Source organism: Molothrus ater, chromosome 1 (genome assembly GCF_012460135.2).
Source record: "Molothrus ater isolate BHLD 08-10-18 breed brown headed cowbird chromosome 1, BPBGC_Mater_1.1, whole genome shotgun sequence".
Classification (NCBI taxonomy): domain Eukaryota; kingdom Metazoa; phylum Chordata; class Aves; order Passeriformes; family Icteridae; genus Molothrus; species Molothrus ater.
In genome coordinates this window covers 135,996,499-136,002,768 of record NC_050478.2, presented here as the reverse complement: position 1 = coordinate 136,002,768, position 6,270 = coordinate 135,996,499, and positions in this window count along the sequence as shown.

Here is a 6,270-nt window from a genome sequence, read left to right as displayed (position 1 = left end):
CAAAGTTGAGACATGGGGAACAAGTGATTGTCCACATGACTCTGCTGTGAAAGTTCTGGATTTTCCAAAGGGCCGTTTACAGTTACATGTTTATTCATTTTTCCAGTCAGTGAGCATTATAAAAATAAAGGACAGAAAAACAGAGGTTATGCTAATAATTCCCAAGTGACTATCAGGAGCATGCAGTTTCAGTCTCTGATGCAGATGATAGCAGAGTTTCTCAGGAAGCTAAGGGAAGACACAGCCCAGCTTTTGAAATTGCTTAGAAGCTAGTAATTTGTAAAATTTGTATCCATAAGGTCATATCAACAATTGATTTTTGGGTGACTCTTTGAATTGTTGGTAGCATTTGTCACAGTCTCTGGCAGATACCAACTGTAATATTTGTAGTTAGGTAGTCAGGAATTTTCCTTCAGAGCTGAAAAGCCCTGATGGTCAGCAAATACATCTATGACTTTAAAAAATAAACCATTTAATTGAAGAAACTACCAAATTTCTGGTCTTCTGACATTCAGAAATATTCTTTACTTGAAATCTGACATTTAGACTGTTTTATTGTTTATTGGATTTTCTGTGTTACAAAAAAACCAAGTCAAATTAGAAAAATTCTGTGAACTTGACTAAATACTGAGAATGCTGGCCCATTTTACTGCCCTCCAGCATGATTGACTGAATAATCCAATCTGTTGTTTTGCTCCAATGGAGGTGAAATGAACTATACCTTGCTTCCTCATGGGGATGTTGACAATAGATAAGCTGTTCATCTGCATTAAATGTGACAACTCCTCTTTGTGATTTCTCCTTTTTGGAAACACCTGAAACTTCTGAAGAAAACAGTACAGACTGCTAAGCCATGCCAAAACAAAAGCTGTTATCAACAAAAAGTTGTAGTGTTGGGCAAAAGCACAAAATTGTCTTCAGTGGCACCTTTCTGCATCAGTCTCACTATCTTTATCATATTATTTGTCATGTGATTTCACTCTGCATTTTTTCTACTTTCCAGTCACTTTTAGTGGAAGGACCTTTGATATGTCCATTCTTATGTTCTTCTACATATCCCTGCTCCCATTGTGAGTTTACATCATTCTATTGAAATGAACCTGGTGAAGAGGTGAAGTGGGCTCTTCATATTTAAATGCTCCTTTTCCCATTCTAAATTCATAAAGGATTTGGTACAAAACTTGGGGAAGTTGATGGAAGCTTTTCATTCATTTGCATTGAAAGATGTGCTGGAGAATATCTCTCCAGTTCTGTAGCCTCCCCCTTTTTTTTTTCTCTTTACCCTATTTCTTCTTTCCACACACAGAAAAAATGGAATAGTTTTGTTTGCTCCCATATCTTTTCCATTTGTGTCATGCATCCTTCCCAACCCTTGTCACACACCTATCAGGTATAACAAGGTGTGTTTGAAAAAGCTACCTGGCTTTCTTATTCTCATTCATAGTGAAATTACTTTCTCCCACACACAGGACAAAGACAAATGATTCGTGTAAATCTAATAGAATCAACTCCACTCTGGAGTTATGAGATACAGCCAAAGGAAAAATACAGTCACAACTGCTGAACTGTTCTTGGGAACAACTGCATAAGCAATATTGTGGCTTTGTGCCAAAACTTGTTAGCTTTGCTGGATGTACACTGACTCACAGGATCATCTTAGCTCTCTCTGTAACCACTGCACTAGTGGATCTACAAACCAAATTGTCTTCCCCTGCATAATGGGGGATGACTCTTCCTTTTGTCAAGCAAATTGTCTGTGTCATCTAAAAGGTTATTTAGGCAAAATGTTGAGGTTTTAACCTCAGATAAAGGTATTTGCAAATATCTTAACTCTGTCCCGGTTTGAGACTCCCTTTTTTTTCAAGAGAGACAAAATGGAGCATCATGTAAGAACAACCAAGGTCACTGGGAAAGCAAGGCACCCCCAATTCCCTCACCACCATGGCCATGTGGAAAGCAGAAAAAGCCTTGACTCTGTGTAAGCCCTGCTCAGCAATAATGAAAACATCTCTGTATTGTCAACTCTATGTTGATAAGAACAACATCTCAGCCACCTCTCTAAATGGAAGACAGAGGTAAGACAGCTGTGGAGTTGTCATGACACTACATGCTGCAGAAAGCTAAGGCAGTGGGCCTTGGGACTATTATCTAACGGGAACAGACCGAGCACTGCTGTAGGCTGTAGGCTGGAAAACTTCACTGGTAAGTGTTACACTTCAGGAAGAAAGCTGCTCCCTAACTGTAATACATAATGAGATAAATCAGCTTTTAGGAAAAAGGATGTAGAACTAGTTGGCATTTGGGCCTAAAATTGATAGAAAGTTATACATTCTTCAAATAAAATTGTTTATTTAAACAGGTGAATATATTAAATACACTTTACTAAATATGCATTTCAGAAGATCCAGCAGGTTACAAAAAAATGGTAACTAGGCATTATAACAGGGTACTTGTATTTTCACTCACTCAAAGTAGTAATATAGGGATGACACCTCTTCCAATCACCACCAGCAGCTCTAAGCAGGAATCATGATGTGAAATTCCTGGTCTTATGTTACGTACACATGCTGGTTTTGGTTGGGGTTGAGATAATTTTCTTAACAGTGGGTGCTGTGGGGCTTTGTTTTGGATTTGTGCTGAGCACAAAAGTTGATAATATAGAGATGCTTCTGTTATTGCTGAGCAGGGCTTGCACAGAGCCAGGACCTTTTCTGCTTTTCATATGGTCATGGTGGTGGCAAAGAAACTGGGGGTGTCTGGGAGGCTGGGAGGAGACACAGCCAGCATGGGTGACCCAAACTGGCCTAAGGGATGTTCCAAACCATATGACATCATGCTCAGGAATGGAAGGAAGGAAGGAAGGAAGCAGGAAGAGGGGGGACCTCTGAGTGATGGTGTTCGTTGTCCCGAGTCACCATTGCACATGATGGAGCCCTGCTCTCCTGGAGAAGGCTGAACACCTGCCTGCCCACAGGAAGCAGTGAACTGATCCTTGTTTTGCTTCACAATTGTACAAAGCTTTTGCTTTCCTTATTAAACTGTCTTTATCTCAACCCACGAGTGTTCTGGCTTTTACTCTGCTGATTCTCTCCCCACACCTGCTGGTGGGAGAGTGAGTAAGGAGCTGCCTGAGGCTTAGTTGCTGGCTGGGGTGAGCCACAATAAGAGGTGTGCTGGTTTTGACTGAGATAGAAGTAATTTTCTTCACAGTAGCCGATATGAGGTTGTGTTTTGGATTTGTGCTGGAAACAATGTTGATAAGAGAGGGATGTTTTAGTTACTGCTAGGCAGTTCTTACACAGTATCAAGGCGTTCTCTGCCGCTCACATCACCCCCACCACAACAGTAGGAACCCAGCCTGTATCACCCAGCTTGTATCAGTGTAATGATCCCTTCTGGTTTAAAAGCTCTGAATGCTATACATAATCCCTGTAATTAATCTAGCTCCATAGGCTTCTGTTTACGTGTCAGTTATTTTGGCCGTGTGTATCAGAAGAAATAACTGGTTGCACCCAGTCAGGGTTTATTGAAAGCAGGGTATTACTATTTGGAGCAAAGTCTGTTTCTAAAAAGCCTGCTGTAGAGCCTATGCTCATTGGAAACACCGAAGTTGATCTTGGTGACACATCCTATTTGCTGAAAGTTTACGGTAGATTGACTCATGCAGTTTTATGTTGTGCTCAATTCAAAACACTTTTTTTTTTGGTTGAGTGGTAGCTGTTTCAGTGGTTACCTTTTGGTTTGATGGTTTGTTTTTAGAGGGCAGAGAAAGTTTACCCAAATTACGAGCAGTTGCCAGTATTGCCTGAAGAAAAATGTCATCCTGACATTGATTTCTTTGGGGAATGAATCATGCAGCTATATAACTTTTAGCAGAGCTGTCTGTCTAGATTTGTGATCTTTTTCTTTCTTTTAGTGCAAAGTTTGTCACTTGAAACAATGTGTGATGTCTCGTCTTAAGCATATTTATAGTTTTCCCCCTGTTTACCAACAGTTCTGTTCTGTGTGTCATTCGTGTCTGGCATATGCATCATCGCTAGTTCCATTTCAGTATAGAAACCCATAATTTCACTTTATATTTTGTGCATATGCATCATTTTTGTGGCTATGTTTTATCCATGATGGGGAATTACAAGGAGGCCTTCTTAATGATAGAAACCATAACGTGTCCCAAATATAGCACAGTAAGGATAATTGCAGACAGGAGTTTAGGGGTATTTTTGGGTTTGACAATTAATGACTGCCTACATGGAAGTTTTATTGAATTGCATCACATACAAAACCACGAACAGAAAACCAATGACACGTTCCTTTGGAGAGCTCCCTTGAGCTCATCTAATCCAAAGAAAATCAAAATGGCCAAATCTTTAAATCAGCACAAACAGAAAGCCTAAGTAATGAATACAGCTTGATGGATTTCTTCAGGCCAGATCCTGTTCACTTGAAATCTTCCACTTACGAGGAAAGGACTGAGGAATCCCAGGAGCAGCAAAATCAAAGCAGCAGATGTTTCTAGTCTGGTTCTAATCTCATGTAATTAGAAAAACAGATAAATCATAACTTCTCACTGCCTCATCCCTGCTTTCTTTTCAAGATTGATAATTCCCTTTTTTCCTTGTTCTGTTATTGTGGGTCCCTGTTATTTACTATTTATTAGGTGTTGACTGATGCAAATCTTCCGAGGTAAAAAGCCATAATGCTTGCCCTGACGTTCAGGGGCTCTAGTCATCAAATCTCATCTCTTGCCCTTTGTTTCCTTGAAAAAGGGCGGCTCAGCATTCAGTTTCTGACTCCATTGCCTGCCCAGCCCCCATGGAGCAGCACTCACTGGACATGTGCCTATCTGTAGGCAGAGCATGACAGCAGGCACACTCATCACATCTGAGGAAGTTGTCACTAAGCATTCAGTTACTGACTCATTCCCCACCACAAATTCTTCTTAAAGTAAAACATGTGAATATCTTCCTAGTGCTTATTCACAGTAATTCGCTTTCAGATTGATTAAGCCTAGAAATTATTTTTTTTTAAGTTACAGTTGAAAATTAGCCAGTTCCAGCTGGGAAACTGGCAGAGGCAGCATTGAGCAGAATGCAAGTCAAAATCCATTTCCAGTGCTCATCTGTCCCCTTGTGAAATTGGCTTCCCACCTCTGTGAGCAGGCGCTGTGCCATCCTGCTGCACGGGTACGAGGGTGGGCAGCCAAGCCATGGTGGGCACACACTGACTGTGGGCAGGAAGGGCACAAATCCAAGCCCAGGAATGTGGATGCAACAGCATGGCTGGAGTGTAAGCACACATTCAACAGTAAATGGGCCGTGTCAACAGCATGAAGCTGGAATCACCTCTGATATCAGCCAAAGAGCCTCCTTCTCTGAGTGAAGCCATTTTCATTGCCAGGGGATCAAGACATATACTGCACCAGTAAAGAAAAGAGGTGAAGAAGGAGAAGAGCAGTCAGATCTTTATGATGGTTGTACATTCATGCTCTCCCTGCTCTTTGCACAGCCTTTTTGCTTTTGATTAAGTTGTTGGTCTTTGCAAAGAGAGCAACTGATGCAAAACTGTGGATGCTTTGCATGGCAAACCTCTTCTGTGCTGTAAAGCCAAGGACCAGCTAATGAGAGATAATCTCTTACCATTAACCCAACTGCTCATAAATTCAGGTTTATTCTTAACTAATTCTGGTAAGAAACTAGTTAAGGATGCTTTTAACCACTAAAGGAGTAAGACCTCTTTACCACAGAACAGCACACGAACCTGCAGGATCTACTCTTTGCTCCCAACTCATGCTGCTCTGACCAAATTGCAAGCACCTAGTAGATTGTGGCAATTTCCTGTCCCTTAGACTGAAGGTGACCTTGAAACCCATAAGAATAAAGCTGGAATCTCCAAAACACTTGGAGAAATGACAGTGCTACATAATGTTTTACTGATACTGTTGGACACAGTCCGACACTGTCTTTGGAACTGATTTAATCTCACTTGTAAACTCATAAATTCTTTTGAATGCTGTCATAAAATTCCACAGATTAAACAAAACCATGCCCCAGTTTTTGGTGATGAGAATTACTGTGCTGATTTATGAATCTTTCTTCTATATCTGTACTTATATTGTTGAAGCCAGAGAGCAGGTAGATTAAAAAGCAAAGCATCCAGGTAGGCATCACTTCCCATGTGGGGATGAGGCAAACAAAAATGTGAAGTCTAGGAGAATCCTGCCTCAGGGAAAAATACAGAAGGTTCTGTGGTTCTCAACAGTTTCCATCAATG